Below are 25,476 nucleotides of genomic sequence, written 5' to 3' on the forward strand. Positions count from 1 at the left end.
ATCAAAAGCCCTAATTGTGGTAGACAGGTTCTGTGTTAAGCAGAGCGTGGAGCCTGCTTAAGATTCTTTCTCCCCTCTGCCCCTCTCCTCCACTTGCTCTCTCTCTAAAGTGTGTGCTCTCTCTCTAAAGTGAAAATAAAAATTACCAAAATTAGGAGACTTTGGGGCACCTGGGTGGCTTAGTCGGAGGAGCGTGGGACTCTTGGTTTTGGCTCAGGCCCTATGTCAGGCTCTGCACTGACAGCACTGAGCCTGCTTGGGATTCTCTCTCTGCCTATCTCTCTCTGCCCCTCCCCCACTCCAAAGAAGAAAATAAACATTAAAAATAAAGTTCTTAAAAATAATGGTAGAATTAGACCGGAAGTAGAGGTAACCATCCTACCTCCCTCTGCTTACGTCTCACACACACACACAGGAATGGACACACACTCAACATACACAGCCCTTGTGCTAGCTGTTACTCTATTGTCTCTTGGCTCCAAATCAGCCCTTTTATGCTCAGCTCTGTGATGCTGGTGCTGGGGCATTTCTGCTTTGTCAGCTGCTCATTGTTAGGATCTGCCAATAGGGGGCACTAGAGAGAGAGTGTGTAGCAGGCTGGAAGGAAAAGGAGGCACCTGTCTATGGGCTGCCCGTCTTCTTCCTGTTCCTGCAGGCATTACATCCCCGAAGAGGCAGGTCCCTCCTAAGGGCAGCAGCTGAACTGAGTTTGCTGCTTTTTCAACGTTTGCAGAACCAGCCTCATCACACTCCCTCTGCCCCCGGGGACCGCCACCCCCGTCGATCCCCTCCCCAGAAGTCTGGCTCCATGGGTGCTCTGCAGAGCTTCAACATTTTCTAACCCCCAGTCTCTTCCTCCTGTTCCCACGGCTCTATGGGTGGTAGCTGCTTCTGGCAGTTACTATCTCTGTGATACTCTTGAGTTCTCTTTCATCCTTTCAGTTTCCTAGGTAACGACTTTATACCTAGTTAACAATTCTTTATATTAGATTCCCTCTTTTCAAATAACTCGTGTGATTTCTGTCCTCTGAAAGCACGTTGATACTCACACACAAGCACATACACACCAAGCAGAGCAAATAAACAGCTGCAGACTTCCTCCCTTCGTGCCCCCCAATGCCAGGGTCAAGGTCTGCCCCACATAGCTTACCACAGGGAGGAAGGAAAATGTGGATGTACGGACAGTTTATCCTTTATTCCAAAGAGGACAAGGGAGCTGCAAAAGGACAGAAGTACACATGCCCAGTTTCCTGATGGGTTGTAAGGCTTCCCTTGGTGGATTTCCCCAAATTTTGAAGGCTTCAGTCAATGCTACCCTTACCCCCCTCTCCCTACAAGGAAATTAATGCAGCGGCATAACATCATCCTCCTTAGCAAAGACTTACTCGGATTACATCACCCAGGCAAACATACAGGCAAGTGACCAGCTCAGGCTCAGGTTTGTCTGATGCAAACTCCTGTTTTTCCCATGACATGATGTGGTCTTTCTCAGCAGCCTAAGTAAGTCCCATGAATGGGGTCGGAGAACAGACTTCAGCCCACAACGCCCAGGACTCATTTCATCCTTTAGGAAGAAAGGACGGTTCTGTGGCCTCTGAAAGGTCTTCCTGGTCATGTCGACTTCCTACCCCACACAGTACCTCCTTTTCCAATGTTTCCATTTTTGGCAATGGCCAAGTGTTTGAAAATAGAGCTACTTCTGATGATTTAGTGGCAGAGGTGGGGGGGGAGATTATACTGGTGTCTCAGAAGATGAGGTTCTCACCTCTTCCTCTTATGTCCTTTCCGCTTTCTCTTTACCACACGGACTTAGCCATTCATCCTCACAAGGCCACAGGACTCCAAATGTCTCCCTAGAGCTGACGTGCATTATTCCCGTCTTTGTGAACCTTTGCCATCCTCTGTCAGCCAGTTCAGTGCAGTTTGGCATGCCATAGAATCTCTGGTTCACGTGGCTTTTTTGCCTCTCCCTGGAATGTAATTTCTTAGGGAGAAGGCACCACATTTTATTCATCCGTGTATCTCTCCAGTTCCTGAGTTCTTAATGGGGGTTGAAATTCATGGGGCTGAGAATTTGAATAGAAACAGAATACATCTTTATTTTCACTAACTGCTAACAGAAATTCAGGATGTCCTTCAATCATGAACGTAGGCAACAGCCATGATAGAATCAGAGTACCCATGTCTATGCCCCGGGTAGAAATCCCAGGTGTTTTTATATCACATTATAGGTTATTGCAGACATCTCAAAATATCTTAGGCTCATCACTGTTCTGAAGCACTGGTGGCTCTTAGACTTGCTGCGAGATTGTGTTATGATGTTTAAATAAAGAAACACATACATTACGGTGTCACAGTTTTTAAAAAGTATTTTGAAAACTGTATTTCAATATAATTGGTTTCCTCTGTAATCCTATATTTTTGTTTTATGCATTTAAATACATTATTCTAAGAAAGGAGTCTGCAGACTTCACCAAACTGACAAAAGAATTCCTGTCTTAGTGTCTAACTCAGTGCCACGTTCAAGGTGCGGTGAGTGAAACTTACGGTAAATGAAAGAATTAGATTAAATCATTTTTATCTTAAGGAAGAATCTTTGGTCTAAATTAACACATAATGCTGGCAAATAAATCCACTTAAACTCATACTTCTCAGAGCATACCAAAACTCATTCTAGATCAATTAAAAGTTACACATATATTAAAAATAAAATGAATTAGATTCATTTGTTTGTTGACTACTTGTGGAATGCCTGCTTGGTGCCAGACACAATTCTAAGCAATAGAATACTGCAATAAATAGAAACAAAGTCTCAGCTGGTGCTAGAAGAGTCAGATATCCATACAATGGACCCCAATCCGAATCTTGTACCACATGCAACAGATCTCCCCAAATGGTTCATACTCTTAAAATTAAATCCTTAATCTACAAATCTTTAAAAGAAAACGTGGTAGAAAGTCTTCGGAACCTTACATTAGGCACAGATTTATTAGTTCCAATACCAAAGCGATCCATTTTGAATAATGAATAAATTGGACTTTATCAAAATTAAGAATTTCTGCGCTTAGGCAGGTACCATTAAGTGAACACAAGACAAACCACAGACTGGGAGAGAGTATTTGTAAATCAGGTACCCGATAAAAGACTGTGTCCAGAATACATAAAGAACTCCCAAAATTCATAGTAATAAGGAAATAAACACACCAATAAAAATTAGGCAAAGGATTTAAACAGGCATCTCACCAAAGGACATAGATGGATGGCAAATATATTCATAAAAGGGTGCCCAGCATAATTGGTCATTAGGGAACTGGAAATTAAAGCCGCAACAAGATACCACCGCTTGCTTATTGGGATGGCAAACGAAACCCTGGCAACTGGCACCTGATAATACCAAGTGCTGGCGAGGATGTGGAATGCCTGGAACCCTCACACATTGCTGCTGAGAGTACAAAACCATTCAGCAATTCTGGAAGACAACGTGACAGTTTCTTACATAATTAAACTTACATTTAATATATGACTTAGCAGTCCCACTCCTGGGTGTTTACCTAAGAAAAATGAAAGCTTATGTTTACAAAACAATATGCATGCAAGTGTTCCTAACAGCTTTATTTGTCAGAGCCAAAAACTGAAAACCACCCAAATGTCCTTAAACTGATGAATGAATAAACAGACTGCCGTATAATCCACGCAATGTCATACTTCTTAGCATTAAAAAAGGAACAGATTACTTATACATGCAACAACATGAATGAATCTCGTATGTATTATGTTAAGTGAAAGAAGCCATAAAGGCTACAGACTATATGGTTCCATTTTTATGATATTCTGGAAAAGGTAAAACCAAGAGATGCAGAAAACAGATCATTGGTTGCCAGGAACTGGGGTGAGAGGAGGGGCTGGCTAAAAAGGGGAATGGGGAGTTTTTGGGGGGTGACAGAACAGTTTTTTATATCTTGATTGTGGTAGTGGTTTCATGCCTATGTATTGGTTAAAACTCACAGACTTCTGGGTGCCTGGGGGGCTCAGTGAGTTAAGCGTCTGACTACGGCTCAGGTCACGATCTCGTGGTCCATGAGCTCGAGCCCCATGTCGGGGTCTGTGCTGACAGCTCAGAGCCTGGAGCCTGCTTTGGATTCTGTGTCTCCCTTCTCACACTCTGTGTCTCTATCTCTCAAAACTAAATAAGCATTAGAAAATTTAAGAAAAACCCTCACAGACTTCCATGCTAAAAAGGATACATTTTATTGTATGTAAATTAGTAAAAAATGAAAAAATGTAGGCAAAAAACAAAAACAACAAATTCCTAGCTCTTGTGAGGAAAACAGTTTTTAAAAAATACACAAGTAGATACAAGTTACTTAAGGCTAAGCCCTGTGAAGAAGAACAGAGGAGCAAGAGGCAGTCGGGAATGAGGGAACATGGTGCACATTTATAGAGGCTGGCCAGGGAAGCCCTCTCTGTTAGCTGGACTTTACAACAGGGACCCGAATAGAATTGATTTTATTTTTAAAATTGCCGAAGAGGAAAGGGAATATTTGTTAGACCTCTGTAGGGGTGATGATTTTCGAAACTCCGCAATGGCAGAGAAAAGGAAAGATAAATAGATGTTCCTTTCTAGTGTTTACAAAATTCTGGAAAACCAACTCCTTAAAGGTCCGCAGAAGGTAATGCCTGGTCCAGCTGGAGCAGGGTCGTGTGCATCAGGGAGTGACTGGGAACCTGGCCTGAGTGTGGGTCTTGAGGGACCTTGAGGAGGAAGAAGAGGGCTCCAGGGAAGGAAGAATGGCAAGACAGAATCTTTGGAAGATCTCCTCCTGCACCCTAACTCAGGGACCTGACCCTCCAGCCACAGGGTCCTCCACCAAAGCCTCAACGCTCTTCTCTCTCTGATTGGGGTTCGGGAGGTTAAATGAGTAATTTCTCTTTGCAGGTGCCGCGATCAGGTGTTCTCATTCTATATATAAAACTCTGGCACTCATGTGCAGATATCCAGAAAGCTCAATTAATCCCAAACATCCCTTCCCACAGAGATATCCCAAAATAAAATCTTCGGCACATGTAAAGTGGCTTAACTGTTTCCTTGACTTAATGACTAAGTTGAAGCTTATGAAAGGTTTTTATGAAGAGGATGCTGTGCTTTATTCCTCAGGTTCATGGGCAGCTGAGTTAGAAGACAGGAACTCAGATAAAAGCTGGAGAATTTGGGGCACCTGGCTCAGCTGATTAAGCGTTCAAATCTTGGTTTCGGCTCAGGTCATGATCTTGTGGTTCGTGCGTTCGAGCCCCACATCGGGTTCTGTGCTGTCAGTGTGGAGCCTGTTTGGGATTCTCCCTCTCCCCCTCTCTCTTTGGCCCTCCCCCACTTTCTCTCTCTCTCTCAAAATAAATAAACAACAGCAACAACAACAAAAAGCTGGAGTTTGTGGTTGGACAAAAAGAAGAACTTAATGCACTGAGAGATTAAATATAAGAATTGGCTGTCCAAAGCAGTTAGGGACGTTCTCTCTGTACAGATGTTCAAGGAGAAAAGAGACATGTCCGTTGTTTCATTGATATTTATCGATAGGGCAGAAAATACATCACGCCATATTAATCTTTAAGCCTATGTATCTGGCATAGTGCCTGGTACGTAGCAGACAAATTTGCTTGAAAGATGGATAAACAAATAAGTGAATAAGTAAATGAACGAGTGCAATAATGTCAATGATGTGGCAGATATAAACAATAAGTTTCCATGATTCCCTAAAGTGTTGACATCGGTGTTCTAAGGCCACAGTAATGCTGCATAACAATGGCAAGACTTGAGGGGCAGAGAACAGCAGGCATTTAGTTCTGCTCGTGAATTTGTGGGTGAGCAGAGTGGCGTGGCCGATTCTGCCCTGGGCCTTGGCTGGGCTGCTGGACTGACACGGTTCTGTTCCCTGAGGTCTCTCCCTGCCAGCTGGCTGGCTCACACTCCTTGTCATGGCAGACACAGGGCCCCAAGAGAGCAGAAGAGAGCATTCTACTGACCAAAGCCAAGTGCAAGAGTAGTCCAGACTGAGGGTGCAGGAATAGAGTCTACTCTTGAAAGGAGGGGGTGCTAGCAAGGTATCTTGCAAAGCTTGGGTGAGGAAGGGGGTTAGGGAGGAAGGACGGGGGTGGGGGCAGGAGGAGTTGGAGTATTTTTTTGTAATCACTCTGTAACACCTCCTTTCTAGTCACTGTCTGCAAAAAAAAAAATAAATAAAATAAATAAATAAATAAAAATAAAATAACACAAAAAACAAAAAACAAAGACAAATGAAAACATGACCATAACAGAAATTTAAAATGTAACGGGGTAGGGGGTGGAGGGGCACCCAGATGGCTCAGTTGGTTAAACGATTGACTCTTGATATCCGCTCAGGCCATGATGCTGTGTTTTGTGAGTTCAAGCCCCGCATTTGGCTCTGCACTGACAGTGTGGGACCTGCTTGGGATTCTCTGTCTCGGGTCACCCTCTCTCTCTGCCCCTCCCCTGCTTGCTCACTCTCTCTCGCTCTCTCTCTCAAAAATAAATAAACATTTTAAAAATAAAATAAAATGTAATGGGGCGTATGGAAGGACATAACTTCTTGAGTTAAGAAGGAAAATTCACATAGGAGGTGATATGTACTGTGCCTTACAAGATACATTAATTTTGCAAAGTAGAGGTGAGTCACAGACATTCCAGACATTAATAAACAAGGACGTAGGCACAAAGGTAGGAAAATACATAACACACCTGGAAGTGTAGAAAAATGGGGTTCAGGCAGAAGTGGTAGGAGGGGAAGTTAGTGTAAGGCTGTACTATGAAAATATTTGGTTTATTTACATTAATTTGCTTGGGATCCATCTTGCCTACTGGAACACAGCCTCCATTAAAGCAGTGACCTTGATTTCCCCAGCACACAGAGCTCTGCTCCGCACATCTTGCGGGGCTCCATAGGTGTTTGTTGATTGAATGGTGAAAAATGGCCTTGTGGTCTGGTGAGCAGAGTTGGACTTCAGCTCAGGAGTACTGAGAAGAGGCTTAATTTGCTGATGAGCAGGTGAAGATTGTGATAAGACTTGAGTTTCAGAAAGATAAATGATTCTTGAAGAAATGAGGAAGACGAAGGATGGAGAGAGGGCTCGTTGGAACGGCTCTAGCGGCAGGGGCAGGAGAAAACCAGCTAAGACTTTCATGAAGGGAAGGGTTGCAGACCCATGCTTTCTGTAGTGACCCTGACTGCTGGAGGGGCCGTACAGGGACTTTCAAATTGCCAGGGCATTGAGGAATTGCTGATCCGCACAAGATTTTACAGAGAAATTTAGTGAGACCGAGAACAGTGGATTGAAGTTTCCCCTTTCTTGAATACTTATCATTCAACACTTATTATTCACATGGCATGATCTAGAAACTGCTGCAGTACATAATTTTTATTCATTGATCTGCAGAGACTCTTGTGTGAGTATTTTCCCAGTGTCAGTGGGGAGCCTTATAAACTGAGTGTGCATAGTCATTAGAGCACTGAAGTTAGGTGGCCTGCATTCAAGTTCTGGCTTTTCTACCCATCAGCGGGGTGACTCTAACTAAGGTATTTACCTCCAAGCCTCGTCTTCCTCCTTTGTGAAACGGTTAATTTATTTCATTCCGTCTACTTCAGAGAAGCATGACAATAATCATATAAGATAATGTAGGGGGGAAAGCCTAGTCTTTAATGCCAGGGACCCTCCTGAGCACTTGACATGCGTATTCTCATTTAATTTTTATAATAATCTGTGTGGCATTATATATACTGCTATTATTATAGCACTGTTCCCAATGTACAGATTTCATAACTGAGGCCAAGAGATCAATTAAACCTAGTATTGTTGCACAAACTGCAAAGCGCTGTTAAAAAGAGAGCGTCGGGGCACCTGGGTGGCTCAGTTTGTTAAGCGTCCGGTGTAAGCCCAGGTCATGATCTCACAGTTCATGAATTTGAGCCCCTCATCAAGTTCTCCATTGGCAGGGCAGGGCCCGCTTCAGATCTTCTGTCTCCCTCCCTCTCTCTCTCTCTGCCCCTCCCCTGCTCAAGTGTGCTCTTTCTATCCCTCTCTCAAAAATAAATAAACATTTAAAAAAAGTGTCAGTATTGCTTTCGCTTTAGGGGGAAAATATGTAAAAATCTCAATCTGTGGACCCCATCTTCTGAGATTTGAGTGACACTGTAAACAACTGAAGAAAGCGATAAAACAAAAAACGTACAGCGACAAGACGCGCAAAGCGGCGTTGTGCGCAAAGAACAGTAGCAGGTCTTGGATCAAGACAGACAGTGAAAAGGAAGAGTTCAGAAAAGCATCTATAAACAGTTGCCGTAAGGAGGCATTTATTTGCAGAGAGACAGATGTCCCTAGAGTGGGTATCCATCACCTGCAACCTTGGAATGCTTGGGCTGGGTTGAATCTGAACGCGCAGCTTCTCTGTTCTTCCTCTAAAGTGGCTGCCGGCAGAACTTGCAGGTCCCCGGAGCGTGAAAGGAAAAACCGTGCTCTGGAGGTTTTCCCTGTGATGAGGGCCGTTCCCATCAGTGTCTTCGGGCTGCTTCCAGCCTCAGCACCACTGAGGGCGTGCGTGCACGCGCGCGCATGCGCACACACACACACACACACACACACACACACACACACGGCGGAGGGGGTTATTGTAAAGAATTGGTCCACGCCCTTAGGGAGGCTAGCGAGTCAAAAATCTGCAGGGTGGGCCGATAGCTAGAGACTCAGGGGAGATTTGATGCCGCAGTGCAAGCCTGAAGGCCGTCTGCTGGTGAAATTTCCTCTTGCAGCAGGGAGGTCAGTCTTTGTTTTTTCTATTCAAGCCTTCAGGTTATTGGATGAGGCCTACTCACGTTAGGGAAGGTAGTCTAGGTTACCCAGAGCCCATCGATTTAAATGTTAATATCATCCAAAAACACCCCCACGGAAACATCCAGAATAATGCTTGACCAAATATCTGGGCACCATGGTCCAGTCAAGTTGATACATAAGATCAACCATCACATCTGGCTTCTGACCACAGAAGGCACATCTCAGTTGCTGAAAGCACACCAATCCAGGCTTGGTGCTGGATTAAAGAAGGGCTGACACCAACCAGCCCACCAGGTGGGAAATCAGCAGTAGTCACATGTCCCTATCCAGCTTTTGCAAGTGTTCTCACCCTGGTGTCTGGTGTGGACTGGCCTGGGTGATGACCTGGCCTGGGTCCATGCCTAACTGGCTTTATGACCTGGGTTTTCCTGCCCGAGCCCCTATTCTCCTTTCTCGCCACCCTGCTGGACGAGTCTGCCACGGAACACCCCCTCACCCCCAGTTACAACCCCTCAAGGGCACTCTCCTACACCCTACCTATGGTCTGCAGTAATTCTGTCTTCCCCTCCAGCTTCCTTGCTGGCCTCCCCCTGCCCCCCCCCACCCCCCACCCCAGCACCGCATGACATGTTTACACATGACAACCCCAGGCCTTTGCTCCTGCTGTTTCCTCTACCCAGACTGGCTTTGGTCACTTGGCAGAAACCTCTCCTTATTTCAGGGCTAAGACTAAGTGTTCCTCCTTGGAAGGTACAATGAGCTGGCCTCCCCTTTATAGAGTCCATGACACTTTGTTGTATTTACGCATTTGTTTATGTGTCTGTCTTACCTACCGACTGAGAATTATGCTTGGTACATAAGTGGTGCTCAACGCTTGCTTGCTAACTGCAGAATGAATGAATGGGTGGACAGGCAGAATGAATGGTGTCCACGTTCACACCACTTGCAGTGACGGAGCCGAGATTTGAACCTACATTTCTCTGACTACAAAGCTACTGGTGACAGTCTGCAAGCGATGCCAAGCTGGCTATATCTGAATCTCCGAGGCAGGTACCTGGGGCACCTGGGTGGCTCAGTTGGTTAGGGGTCTGACTTCGCTCAGGTCACGATCATGTGGGTGGTGAGTTGGAGCCCCACGTCAGGTTCTGTGCTGACAGCTCAGAGCCTGGAGCCTGCTTCGGATTCTGTGTCTCCCTCTCTCTCTGCCTCTCACCTGCTCACATTCTGTCTCTCTTTCTGTCAAAAATAAATAAATATTTAAAAAGATATAGACTCCTGGGGGCCACCCAGACCCAATTAATCAAATGTCTTGGCACACTGAATTTTAAAGGAAAGGATAGGTGTTAAGATGCCTGGTTTAAAAAAAAATGCAACTTGAAGATGTATCTCTAGGAGTCTGCCCTCCAGGAATTAGGCACAGATGCACATAGGTATAGCACATAAGTGTTATTGCCACTTTAAGATAAAAAGAAAAAAAATTAGAAACAACCTAAATTTGCATCAAGAGGGGAACTGGTGGCCAAATGAACGATGCTGTATTTAGACTCTGGAATACTAGGGGACATTACTAGGAAAGGAGAGATGCGAACGGATGTGGAAAGATCTCCGAGACCCATTTTGAATGAAAAAGGCAGGTCATGGGAACAGAGTCATACTATGATCCCACTCATTTGAAATAAAAAATCTCATATATGAGTGACTATTATTTACTTATGTATGTTAGTACATAAATACATTGATAAAAGCATGGAAAAATAGTTGCACTACTAGGTATTTATCCAAAGGGTACAGTAATGCTGATTCCAAGGGGCACATGCACCCCAATGTTTACAGCAGCCCTATCAACAATAACCAAATTATGGAAAGAGCCCAAATGTCCATTGACTGATGAATCGATAAAGATGTGGTTTATGTATACAATGGAGTATTACTTGGTGATCAAAAAATCAAGTCTTGCCATTTGCAACAACGTGGATGGAACTGGAGGGTATTATGCTAAGTGAAATAAGCCAGTCAGAGAAAGACAAATCTCGTACGATTTTACTCACATGTGGAATTTAAGATACAAAACAGATGAATGTAGGGGAAGGTAAGGAAAAATAAGATAAAAACAGAGAGGGAGGCAAACCATAAGAGATTCTTACATATAGAGAAAAAACTGAGGGTTGCTGGAGGGGAGGTGGGGGGGACGGGCTAAATGGGCGATGGGCATGGGGGAGGGCACTTGTTGGGATGAGCACTGGGTGTTGTATGTATGTGATGAGTCACTGGGTTCTACTCCTGAAACCATTATTACTCTATATGTTTATTAACTTGGATTTAAGTAAAATTAACTGTTAACAGTGTTGTTTTGTTTTGTTTTTCTGTGACTTGAGAATAAGGTGGTTAAAATAACAATCAAAAGCTTTCCATGCATGAGAGAGTATGTTGGGGTGACAGAAATGTCACAGTTGGATTGTGGTGGTCGTCACACAATGGTATAAACTCACAAAAAAGTATTGACTTGTACACTTAAAAATATGGTTTATAAATTCTGCCTCAGTAAAGTGGTTGTATAAACAAGCTTCCCAGATGATCTTGAAGGGCACCTAATTTGGGGAACCTCAGCGGTAAAATGCTTTTCGACACTCCTTCCCTTTTTCCTGAACCCTATCTTCCTTTCTTACATGAATGTATGTTTATCTTTTGTCAGGAAAGGTGAAAAGAAAATCAAGAACACATAGTAAAAATCAAAATATCATAAGCATTTCTGCAGTTTCTATTACACACCATACTTAAGGATTAGTGAAATAAAAACACACCAGGATTGGAGGCCCTTAGAGAATTGTGACTCTACGTTCAACAGGATGTCCGGCCATTGGAGTCTATGGCCAACCCTCATCTTTGAAAAAAACTGTGCCTACAGGGGTGCAGTTTGAACCATGGGACTTAACAATACCTAATTCACAGAGCGGTCTAAGGTAAAATGAAAAATTGTTTGTATTAAATAGTTATCTATCATACTCTGCATATCTGCCTCGTGCTGGTTCCTACTCAGGAAAGCTGAATCTGGGACCTGTCCCTCCAGACCTCAGTGTATCAATCACGGTGGGCACTTGCCCCACGGGTAGCTGATTAATGCGTTGGCAAGAGTTTGCATGGTCACTGGCTAAGTAAGATCTTTAACCGCCAAGGCTCGTTTTGACCCACTGAACCAAATCTCTCTCCACCAAACATCCTCAGTGTTTGCAGTCAACCAAACTACCCAGAGTCAATTCATTGCCCTAAAAGTGGAACACAAACTGGGGGAACATGGACTATCCATTCAGTCATGACTGCCACCAGATGGCCCAGGTTAGTGCTTCCCATGTGCTCAATAATATTGCAGTCTCCATGTAGCCTGGCTGAGCACCCCATCCCATGTTCTTCTTCATTTCCTGTGCATTTGATGGGAAACGCCACTTTCTCGCTGGAACCTGAATGAACCTCTGCACCTGACAGTCAAAGTGGCTTAATTCATCCACCAAGTGGCCCAAGATGGCAGCTCAGCAATGCATGGATCTCTGTCACACATGTTGCCCTTAGTCTGTGCATCAGCTCTATTTTATACACACTGCACACCTTGACTCCTTCCTGCCCAGTTGAGATAGGTACTATTTTTATCATCATTCCCATTTTAGAGAGGATGAAACCACGACATAGTTGGGGTGGTCACACAGTTAGGAAGTGGGGCTGGGAATTGGATGCAGCAGGCTGGGGTCAGAAATGTGCCCTAAGCACTGTACCATTCTTCTGTCAATCAATACCAGCTCCCTTTTCCTTCCTCGTCTTCCTTCAGAACACAGTTCTTTACGAATCTTCCATTTGCTTATGAGATCAAACTAGGTCACTGCTTAATCTTTCTGTTTACCTCAAAGCCCAGTGATTCCAGAACTTCCACCACAGCAGACTCTGCCTTTTTTCCTGCTCATTCTTTCCTCCTGTGATTTGCATAACAGAGTGTCTCACATTTCTTGTGCTTTAACGCAAGGGAACTAAATATGCTCTGCAGTAGACAGAAGCATAAAACAGAAGGGAATATAGTAGAAGGAAGATAACTTCAATATCTGACCTATTTTCTTTTTTGGTGTTAGAAACTGGTATGACTTTAGAAGCACAAATTATAACTTGAGGGACCATGGAAACTTTAATCACTCTGGCACAATTTTCAGACAGTTGTTCCAATAGAAAATATATTTTTTTAATCTTGCACATGAACTTTTTTTCTTTTAAAATGCAAATGTCCACGAAGAAGAAATGCACATGATGGAGCATGAATGAGTTTATTTCTGGTACAAAGAAAGACTCAGAGTTAGAAGGTCTTGGTTTCCATTTGCTGGCTGGGTGGCTTTGGATAGGTCACTGGGTCTTCCTGACCTTCAGATTCTTCATTTGTAAGATCCCTTCTATGTGGAACTGAGAGGAAGATATGAAGTACCTCCAATGTGACTGGGCACCTCGGTGCGACACTAAATGTTATCTGTTATCGTGAGAAGAAATAGTAGTATGTTCCTTATTCTTGCACTTATGTATAACCTCACCTTCACCAGCCATGAAATTCTTCATCTCACATTCTTTGGAGGCTTCTTATGAGGATTAAATAACAGTGATGTAAAGTGACTCTGAAGGTCTAACTTGCCAGAAAACATAAAGGGTTAGGAGCCCTATGTCAACTGATCCTTCATTCTGAAGCTATTTCTTGAACAGAGCACATGCCATCGTCGGAGAGGGCATCACGAACGCTGTTGTTGTTACAACTTTGTGCGGGCAGCGATGATGGTGGTAAGGAATGTTAATGATTTGCAAAAGGAGGTAAAATGAGTCAAGGGGGCAGATGAAATTAGAAGGGGCAAGGGGAGGGTAGACAAGGCTAGTGGGGATGAATGAGAGTACATGAGGACAATCAAGGATGGATAAGAAGGGTAGTCAAGGGGTAATTGAGAGTAGATGAGGGTAAGTGAGGGAGCTTCTGAAGTGGGGCAGGGGGACATCAGTTGGAGAGAGGAGGGAGACAGAAGCATCGTGTTTGGGGACTAAAGTGAGGCCATGTTGCTTGTGCCTTCAGTGGGGTAAGATGGAGTTCATCATTGTTGAAGAGACTGAGGAACTAGGGGGTCAGGATCTGACCAATGCTATAGACTAAGTGTTTGTGTCCCACCCCCGTTCATATGTTGAAACTTTACCTCCAGTGTGATGGCATTTGGAGGTGAGGCCTTTGGGAGGTGATTAGGTCATGTGAGTGGAGCTCTCCTGAATGGGATGGATGCCTTTATAAAACAGACTCCAGAGAGCTCCTCGCTCTTTCCCCCATGTGAAGACACGAAGAAGAGCCAGCCATCTATGAACCAGAGGACACAAAGAGCAGCCAGCCATCTATGAACCAGGAAGGGAGCCTTCACCAGACACGAATCTGCTGGTGCCTTGATCTTGGACTTCTCAGCCTCCAGAACTGTGAGAAAGAGTGCTTCTGGTAGAAGCCACACAACCTGTGGTATTCTGTTACAGCACCCCGAACGGACTAAGACAACCGGGGTCCTGAGCCTGAGCCTGAGAGAAGTTGCCAAAGCTAGACTCTGTTCATGAGCAATGTTGTGTCATGTGGTTATGCTTCAAGCCCCAAAAAGTAGCTGGGTTTATGGTTTTTTTTATTCTTCCTTTAATTAAAAATGTTCATGCTACTATCGATTGACCAACCCTCTTGTCTGGGTTGTGATGGGGAAGAAGTTATGATTTCTCTAGAAATGGCTACCTGGGCTTCCGGTATGGTGAGCTGACAGCTCTTCCCGGGCCAGGAGACTGGGTGGACGAAAGGGCACGGTTGTGGTTGCTTCCTAAGGTGGGTCTGCAACCGAAGACCTGTCCCCTCTGCTGACAAGCCTGAGGCAGTGCAGTGACAACAGCTGGGAAAATGAGACAATGGGGCTCTTCTCTCTGGGGGGGCCTTAGTGCACAGCTGCCATACCCAGAATAGCCAATTTCCCATAAAAGTTTAGAACAGATCATCTTCAAAAGGTAACTTTCCTGACATGCTTGCTCTGCATTTCGTGCTAAGATTGTCTCACAAGTGACTTTTCAAAAAGCATAGATCTGATTATAGCACGCTCTGTTCTAAGATCATCCGTGGCACCCCACTGCCTATAAATAAAGTTCACATTCCCAGAAATAGTATTACCTGGCCCCAGACAATCTCCCTCGGTTTCTCTGCCATTCTTCATGTCTCATACTCCTAATGTGGTTCCTGGATTCATCACCATTTCCCAAATAATCCTTGTGATTTCCCATCCCACGCTTTTGTCTCCCTCCTGAATGACCCCCACCCAGTCCCTGTGGACTTTGTGGCTGTCCTTTGACACATCCCTTATAGAACAGTGCACTCCATTCCCAGAGGCCAGCAGTCTGTAGTGACCTGATGCCTGTATCCGGGCTCACATAGCAGTTTCTCTGACGAGTCTTTATTAAGGCAGGTGTGAGTCGAGTATTAAATATTAATTTACAATGTTTATGTTCCTACTTCTGCATACTTTCGTCTATCAGCACTCCCACGAACACACATCCCCATCTCCCTGTGCTGCCTGCTGGGTTCCTGTGGTCGTTACAATCTTAATGAGTATTGCAAGCATTGTTGTTTTATTTTCTGGCTCTTGTTTCTCGCAGACATTTCTGACGATGTCCCACAAGCCAGCCAGCTTGCTGACTTAAGGACTCCTCCTTTCCACATATGCTTTACCTACCCTGGATTTCAATTGCAGAGGGAGAGCCATAAATGTGCATCCTTCGGTTTGAAAAGGCACACTAGGAATTCGGCAGCCAGGCAAGAGAGGCTAGAGAATAGGGTTTCCAAAGCAGGAGGAAGGAGATGCATAGCCTCAAAATCAAGAGGGATCCAGGGTGTTGGTGTTTGGCATGCCGATTCTTGCTGCTTAGAGACCCGATGGTCTCATTTAGGAGGTGAGAGGGAGAAGAATTCTCAGCGCACACGCAGAAATAACAAAGTGGCGGCACATCTCTTATTCCAGGATAGAAGGGCAGGCAAGATCTGTGAACGACCTGATTTCTGCTGGCTAAGCATGCAGAGACAAAAGCAGCAGCAGGCTTCAGCTTCCAAACTGGATATTTGTCTTTGAATTTCCAGGGAATTTCTCCCCAACTTTTTGTCTAGATTCCCCTTCAGCTTGTATTTCTTTGGTAGTGCTTTGTGATTCCTACCCAGTGGTTATTTTTGTTGGATTGATACACAATAGTATTGCAACTGTACTGGAATCTTTGTTCAGAGGGAGATATATCATGTTTCCATGTCAACAAACTCCAAGAGGCAGCCAATATTTCTGCTTGCCTGACTCTTTCCTTCCTCCCTCCCTGCCTCCCTCCCTCCCTCCTTCCCTCCCTCCCTCCTACTTTTCACCTTTCCTTCCAAACATTTCACACAATGTTCAATTTTTTGCATTGAGGTAAAACACAATGGCCAGAGGGACAAACACCATTGAGAAGAGGAAGGGCCGGGGGAAGGTCTTTACAGATCATCATTCAATCTGTCTGGCCTTCTAGGTTTTAGGTTTGTTTTTCACTTATGCTTGTAAAACTAATTTCCAGGGGGCTGATTTTGTCCAGGCAAGGATGTTGAGGGAGCTTTCAGTTGCTGGTGTCAATTTTCTTTTGGGGATGGGAGATGGCACCCTGTGTTGAGAGAAGGTGGCAGTGGAGTGGGCTTTGGTGGATGCAAAGGCCAGAGCTCACATCACCCTGTTCTGACCTGAATGGTTTCTAGAGACTGATTGTTTTAAGGACACAGACCATTTTCTTTAGTCTTTATATCCGGACTCCGTTGCTGGATCTTAACCCAACAGGCTGCCTTTCAGGCAGCAAGCCCTAAATTAATGCTTGCAGAATTGAGTGACAAGGCGGGCTAATAACTTTCTCTCTCTTCCCCCCAGTGCTTGCCTCCTTTCCAGGGCTGCTCCTCCCCCCGCCCTCCCATCCTGTTGTGTTAGTTGGACTTACTGAGCTGGGCTTTTTAAGGACATCAAAAACAGACGGACTACATAATGAATTTTGGTCATAGGTGACAGAGACTCAACAGAAATTGTCTTGAGGAGGAAAAAATAGGGAGGGGGGCTGGTAGGACGCTTTCTCACAAACCTGTAAAGTCCAGGGAGAGAAGCTAGTCAAAGGACCACACAATAACATCAAGATATAGGCACTTTGTCTCTTGAAGGTCCATTTCTCTCTGGATGGGGTTCGTCCCCTCCCCACGGTGGCCCTCAGGCACTTCAGGTTTATATCTAAATGGTGGCGAAAGATCTTCTCTATCAACTAGTTCCAGAAATGTGCTAGGACTGAGTCTCCTTGACTGGGCTTGCATTGTGTGATTATTTATGAACCACGGGATGGAATACTCTCATTGGCCACACCTGAGACTTGTACTGGGCTGGAAGGCAAAGGTGGGGTTAGACTCAGGCACTTTCAAGGATTAAAGAGAAGAGTGGCTTTTTGGGTGTTGATAGGAGAAGAAATGAGGATGGATACCAAGCAGGAAAAACTGACATGGTGCCCACCATGTTCCCTTCTCTCTTCTCCTCACCATCTCCCGTGTTTGCTGGAACTATTGAATCTCCAGTTATTCAGGCCATCAGAAAGAGAGGGGTTTCAAAGACCCATAGACCCACCTGGTATGGGTTGCCTCCTCTTTTATACTTGATGGCAACTAATGAACCTCAAAGTGACATTTCTTTGTGTGTGGCCAGTCGTAAGTGGCTGGCAGTTAAGCCCGAATGCTGTAATGATGAACTCAGAAAGTCCATTTTCATACTCTAGTTCGTCCATCCCCAAAGATATTTATGAGCACTTAGAATCGCAGCTTCCGGGCACCGGGAGAAAACATCAGCATCACACGACATTATGATCCTAATACCAATAAATGGGAAAGGAAGCATAAATGATAATAATCTGGAAAAAGCCATCTTCTCCTCCTCATTTCCTGCCTGTTAGCCAGGCTGGGCTCGATGTTGACAGGAAGCAGGGGAGGCATATTTGAGTCTGTCCCTCACCGCTCTCAATGTTGCCTGCTGCTGCCTAGTGTCAGTCCTCGCGATATCTTTCTTGGACCACTACTGTTCCCCCAACCCAGGGTCCCCCCACATCCACCCCTTGCCTTAGCTCACCCTCTACTCTGCTGTGTGAGCCATCTGCTGGAAAGTGGAGTGCAGCTCACGAACAAATGTCCTGCAACCCGCCTCACGTCACTCCCAGGACTCCAATCTCTAACTCTATGACAGTGTTCCTTACACTTGCCTCATTTGCCCCTCAACCGTGTGATTTTTTTTCTATGTTTCTGTATCACTTCCCTAATGCTTTCCTTAATAATTTCTTTAAGTTCATTTACCCTTTCTTAACACTCACCCTTGTTCTAAGCAATAATCTTCACTAAATTTCAATTTCCATGTGCTATTATTACCATTAAACATGAGGAGAAGTTAAAATAATAATGATTTTTAAAAACGTTTCTAAATTGATCTGGTGTTCCAACAACAGTACGCATCCTCTCGTTTGGGAACACTAGCCCTCAAGATTAATTCCAAACACAACAGGGCCTCAGTTTCTTAATCTGGCCCCAATTTATCTTTCTGGCCTTGACCCTCTCTGGGTGGTTCTCCAGATATCCTGAATTCTTTGCAAATACACACGTGGCTTTGCACATGCTCTTCCTCTGCCTGGAATGACATCCTTCCACCCTCCTTCTTTACTGGACCAACCATCTTTACCCTACAATTCTTATTCCAGGGGTAAAACTCTACGAAGGATTGTTATTCCTGTGAATGGTTGCTCCAACTGTAAGCTGGATGTATTGTACCGTGTGTTGGATTGCTTCACTCACTTCCTGCCTCCCCCTCTCCATGAGCTCCCACCAGGTAGGGGGCAATCTGATTCCTACCCATATCTCAGTGTGCTGCACAAGGAGCCCCTCAGCCCCTCAGGGAAGGTTTTCTGTATTTGCTACAATGACATTTAGTCATATTTGTTCTGTTCCTCTTTTCCGATAGCAATGGGGATCATTTTACTTCCGAGATTAGCAGGTATTTGTAGAAGGTCCACACCCACTATACAAATTCTACAAAGCAGTGCTTCTTGCCTTTTTTATGGTCAGTTGTAATAGTAAATTATGACAGAAAGTGTTCACACATGCAATATTCTACCTTGGAAAAAAAAACCGAGACTGCTATCTACAGTTTCCTACATTCCATAACTCTACCCTATTCTCTCTCATCCAAGACAGCAATATTTAAGTGGCAGTGAGAGTCATATTATCAAAGAGGTAAAGTTGAATCCACTCTGATTCATTATTTAAAAAGAGAATCATTTGAACATTTTTATATTTAGGGTTTTTAAAAAATTTTTTTTCCGATGTTTGTTTATTTTTGAAAGAGAGAGAACATGAGCAGGGGAGTGGAAGAAAGAGAGAGAGAGACAGAATCCAAAGCAGGCTCCAGGCTCTGAGCTGTCAGCACAGAGCCTGACATGGGGCTCAAACTCACAAACTGCGAGATCATGATGGGAGCCAAAGTCAGAAGCTTAACCAACTGAGCCACCCAGGTGCCTCTATATTTAGGTTTTAGTAACAATCACATGTGAAACAGCATTCTCCAAGAAAACAGAGTTTGTATCTATTTTTTTTTTTCTTTTCTTAGTTTCACAAGTACATACCCAGTACTTGGTGGCAATGCCTGAAACATAGTAGCTTCAGAGTAAATATTTTTAATAAACGATCACACCCATGCACAGTGAATGGAGTAACCGACTGTGCGTGGGTGTATAGGTGGAGGGGAGATCCTGCAAGGTAAGAAGACACCTGCACAAAACATCTATAGTCTGACCAGTCACACATGACACTGCCACATTTCAAGCACATTGATGCTAAACTTACAGTACCTGTCACTGAATTTTCACAATCAGTAAACAGTAACAAAATAACTTTTCTTCTGTGAGGGAGTATGACATGATAATATTATACATGATATTATATCCCTTTAGTATATATGATCCCTTTAATATTATCTTTGGGACAAATTATGGCTGTATCTTATGGCTTTCTCTTTTATTTGTTTACACGTCTGTAATGAACAGAACTTGCTTCAAGAATCTTTTTTCCTTTTAACATAGAAAGGTTCATCCCCACTCCTTACGAAAGGGAGGCGTCTTCATCTTGGCAGGTTTGAGGCTCACTCTTCTAAACCCTTCCTTTGGCTAGTGTTCTGCTTCCTGCTCTGTGGCTCTGTCTGGCCCCTCCCCCACCCCAAGAACTCTGATGCTTCTATTACTCCTTTATTTCTCTCAGCCTCAGCCCGTTCACCACATAGGTGATGGTAACAATAGAAAAGAGGAGTCGAAACAAGCAGAAAAGGTGGGTGAGACGCTGTTTGTCTCCCGTTTGCCATGAGATTGTGTGCTTTTAACTGGGAGGTGCCTGACTGGACAGAATAGGGAAGGCTTGCTTTGAGCTTCTCACTTCTGTCTGCCATTTTCCTTCCTTTTAACAATAGCCACTGCTATCATGGACAGCCCCAAGGCTCGGGCACTTGCCGGCATGCTGGTGCATTTGCCATTTCTTATGATGGTGAGAGCTGAGGTAGAAACATTAAAGGCCTCTGATCCTTGATGTCCAGGGGAATCCCAGAAATAAGCACATGCCCGTCCCCTGTCACTACCCCAGTGCCCGTCACCTCTAATGTTTTTACCTTACCCTGAGCAGATGTTAGGTCCTTAACAGCGTCTGGCCGAAGATTGGGAATGGTGTCCAAAAGAAATGCGTCTTAAAGTGAAAGCTAGGCGTGAAATCCCACAAGAAGACAAACCAAGCAAGACAGAGGACTTTGGGTTGGGACGTTGAGGGTCCTGCCCAGCTAGTCAAGGCCTGCGTCTAGGATGGCCTTTTGGTGTATGAAAACCTGGCCAGAAATGATACCCAGCACATCTTACTGAGTCTCCAAATTAAAAGTATCATGGGCTTTAATACCTAACTTCAGCCTCCATCAACTGAGCTTTTTTTTATAAGCTGCAACTAAGGCTATTATTTCTGTGATGATTAAAATCAGAAGTCTACTTATAAAGAAAAGATCAAACTTGGAAGGAAATACAAACCAAATACAACCTCAGAATTTCAAAACTTAATCATAATAATGCCAGTACCATTCTATTCTCATCTCTGATTTATGCTGCCTACAAAGAAAGATTGGTAAATTGAAAGTTTTTATTTGGCATTTATTGTGCATTTTGGAGGATTTGTAAATTTGGCTCTTGATTTGTTGACATTATGGCTGCCTTGTAGGACTCATAAATCAGTTTTCTGATGTGGCCAATCAATTTTGTTTTAGAGATGAGCCTCAGTTACTAAATGAAGTAATGTGATCTTCAGACGGAAGAGGCCAGGGAAAGCCCTCCCTGTGTGCTGGCGAAAGGAAGGTTTTTGAATTTCCTCTTTTGGTGCTTGTACACCTTAGATCATGGGTCACAAACTGGCTACCAAGGCCCTCGTATGGCTCGTGAATTCTTTTTTTTTTTTTTTCAATTTTAGGTTACTATTGTCAGCGGGGAAGATTTTAAATGGAAATTCAAGTAAAAGTGCTATCTCTTGAAAAACAATCTGAAGCTCCGGCCACTTGGCTTGCAACTTCATGGCAACAGCCAGCTGGAGTTGTAGGGCCGTGGCCCCCTGTACCTGGGGCATGAGCACCCAGTCCGCCACAGTTCCCATCTGGTCTGCTGTACTCACTTACATCACGTGCCTAGCCCTTGTGAACATTTGATCTTGTGACTCTATTTTAGACTCCAGAACATTTAGACCCTAGAATAACTCTAGACTAGGGTTGAAGAAAACTCGTATTAGTTTGTTGTTTATCTGACATTCAAATTTAACTTGATGTCCAGAATTATATCTGATAATCCTACTCTGATAGGCAGAATTCTTTTTTTTTTTAAGTTTATTTTATTTATTTATTTTGAGAGAGAGACTCATGAACCGTGAGATCATGACCTGAGTCAAACCCAAGAGTTGGACACTTAGCCAACTGACCCACCCAGGTGCCCCTCTGATAGGCAGATTCTAAGATGACCCTCAAGATTTCCACACTTCTGGTGTCTGTGCTTTCCCCTTGAGTGTGCATTCCTGTTGCTAGGTTGTATGCAGAGATGAAGGGATTTTGCAAATGTATTTAAGGTCCCAAATGGGTTGACACTGGGTTAATAAAAAAAGAGATGGTTCTGGGTGGGTGTGACTTAATTACGTTAGGCCTTAAACAGCACTGTTCCTTCCTGAAAGAGAAGATTTGTAGTGTGAGAGGTTCTTCTGTTGGGCTTAAAGATGTAGACTGTCAGGTTGTGGAGAGAGCCTACGTAGAGGCCCATGTGACGATGATCTGGCAGCAGGTCCCAGCTGGCAGCTAGGAAGAAATAGTAATCTCACAGTCACAAGGAAATAAAGTTTGCACACAACCAATGAGTTTGAATGGGAACCCGAACTTTGGATAAAAATGCCCCCTACCAGCACCTTGATTTTAGCCTTTGAGACCCTAAGCAGACAATCCAGTTGACCCATGCCCAGACTCTCGATACACTGTAACTGTGAGATAGCACATTTGTGGTGTTTTAAGCCACTGAGTATGTGGTAATGTATCACACAGCAAGAAAAAAACTAATACACTTATCAAAATCTTGGTTTGTCTTCATTTGAAAAAAATTCAAACACTTGAGTTAATTACAAAGATACTCATAAACCACTAATGAGTGAATTGACAAGTTGTTTTCTTTCCTAACTAGGTGGTGCTCAAGGTTATTTTATTTATTTAAACAAATTTTTTTTAACGTTTATTTATTTTTGAGACAGAGAGAGACAGAGCATGAATGGGGGAGGGTCAGAGAGAGAGGGAGACACAGAATCTGAAACAGGCTCCGGGCTCTGAGCTGTCAGCACAGAGCCCGATGCAGGGCTTGAACTCACAGACTATGAGATCATGACCTGAGCCGAAGTTGGACGTTCAACTGACTGAGCCACCCAGGCACCCCAAGGTTATTTTAATTGACTTCTGATATGCTGACTACCAGTTAAACCCACACCTTGCCTATGCAGAAGATTAATATAAACATACCTGTGATAATATGGCATGTGTGTGTTTGGGGGGTGGTAGGATTAAACTGGATTCCATCAGTTCCTTCATGACCCTCCTGCCTTACAGATTCTCCCCATCATGGCCTCTTTGCCAACTCCATGGACTTGTAACTTCTTTCACTACTGCCGACACTTTTTTCTCCATCTTTTCCAATTTTAGTCTCTAACATCAAGAATCTAATGGGACCAATAGCTCCCTGTTTGTTACTAAAGATTTTTTGTGCCGAATCACACTACAATGTCTGAGAAGCAGACACCAAGAGAGTGGGAGTTCTGGTAATCCATTGCCATGTAACAAATCTGCAATGTGTGCTGAGCTCAGTGGGTTCGGTTCATCTCTGCTTCATGTGGCATCAGCAGAGGTGACTCAAATGGGGCTGCACATTCACTTCCAAGATGGCCCACCCACGTACCTAAAAAATCGGTGCTGGCTGTTGTTTGGGAGCTCAGCTGAAGCTGCCAGCCAAGGCCTCTTTTGTTTCTCTATGGGCATCTTCACACGGCTCCTTGGACTTCTCCATAGCACGACAACTAGTATTACAAAAGACAAGAAGACCTTGTCAGGCCTAGGTCCGGAAACTGGTACAGCACTGCTTTCACTATATTCCTTTGCTTAAACAATCAGAGTCAGGGAGAGGAGCTCTGAGCCTCTCACCTCTGTATGTGGGTGATATTGAATTTGCTGCCATATTCTTCTACCAAAGTATCTGAGTCACCAACCTATTATTTGACTGTCCTTGGGTCAGGTAGCCATTTCTGGCCAAATCATTATGGTGGAGGAATGGTTGTATGGTACTGATTATGGCTCTCCATGTGAAAGAAAAGACAAAAGTGTTTAAAAAACATTTGCATCGCTTAGCAAGAAATGTGGTTGAGACAATTTTCCTTAGAAGAGTCAAAGAGTGGGGCACCCAGGTGGCTCAGTCGGTTGGGCATCTGACTTCAGCTCAGATCGTGATCTGGTGGTTTGTGAGTTCGAGCCCCGCCTCGGGTTCTGTGCTGACAGCTCAGAGCCTGGAGCCTGCTTTGGATTCTGTGTCTCCCCCTCTCTTTCCCCTCCCCTGCTCATGCTCTGTCTCTCTGTCTCTCAACAATAAATAAACGTTTAAAAAAGAAGGGTCAAAGAGTGTGGCAGATAGGGCCTCTATTAGAGCATGCAGGGCCTGGAAAGATAAGTTTTTTTGTGTGAGACCTCTGTCTGTATAAACAATTTGTTTAAAAATAGGTTTATGGAAGTAAAGCGATGTATTGATATAAAGATTTAGAATAATAGAGAAGACGTCTTTATGTATTTGCTTGTTGTCCAACAGAATACATGAGAGTTGCACAAACCAGTCATAGCATTCTGAGGACCAGTCTTGTACAAGCTTGTGGGAGAAGTATCATGGCAACAGGCAAGGGGGGTCGCTTGCCAGTTGCTCTCCGAGAACCTGGGACCAGCTACAGGAGCCCAGGGCAAACTGATAGGTGTTCCAGCGCTCCTCAGAGCATCCAGTCAAGTGTGGGTGTGAAGAAGCAGATCAGAGCATGCCCTAGAGGGGAGAAGTGGTGCTTAGGAACCGGGGAGATTTAGAAAATTTGGAGGAAGTCCTCCAAAGTGAACAGCTCCTGAGGGAAGACGCTTGGAGGAAAAACCCTGTAATGGGGTTTAAGTGTGCTAATAGATTCTTGATTAGAGTTCTTGATTAGAGTTCTTGATTAGAGTGACAGATAGACGTTGTTTTCCTGTATCTAGTACTCCATGCTCCTTTCTTCTAGCAGACACAAACCCTCCTGAGAGGATTCCATCCTGCATATTCCAGAAAGGACCACCTTGACCTGGGCCTTGGGCCACAGTGGTCAGTGCATGTTTCAAGCTCGCTTACGTCACTTTCTATATTCCCTGGCCATGGTACTTCATTTAGAGATGGGCATTTGGTCAGACAGAATATTTTGGGGGGATTTTATATATGGATCCTCAAAGAAAGAGGGGCTGTTCTCACTGCTCTCACAAGAAATGAGGATGTAATCATTCGAAGCTGGGCCAGAGGGAGGAAACCACCTACACCAGAGGAGAACAAGACCAATACACGAAGAAAAATGGGAACAAGCAGAAAAGGAGAATAAATGGAAAATGACACCATCTGAGCCCCTGGATTCTGCTGTGCCTGAAACTATCATTAACTCAAGGTACCTTTGGCGACTCTTGGTTTCAGTTATGTGGACTGATTATCTTTTGTGCTTAAGCTGTTCTGAAATGGGTTTTGTCTTTAACAGTCAAGTGTCCTTGAATGCATATCTACATAAGGAAGAGTAAATTCTTTCTCCTGCACACATACCAATATCATTCCAGAAAACTTTAATACAATTAATTTCATTGAAATGGTATCAGGTTCTGTTATGTCCCAACCATTGTGTTCAACATTTTAGATGATACAAATTTTAGTAAATAACGATGTTAGGTCAGTCTTCCTGGAATCAGAGCT

The sequence above is a fragment of the Herpailurus yagouaroundi genome, unplaced genomic scaffold, assembly GCF_014898765.1.
Source record: "Herpailurus yagouaroundi ecotype Mexico unplaced genomic scaffold, PumYag 28, whole genome shotgun sequence".
Taxonomy (NCBI): Eukaryota; Metazoa; Chordata; class Mammalia; order Carnivora; family Felidae; genus Herpailurus; species Herpailurus yagouaroundi.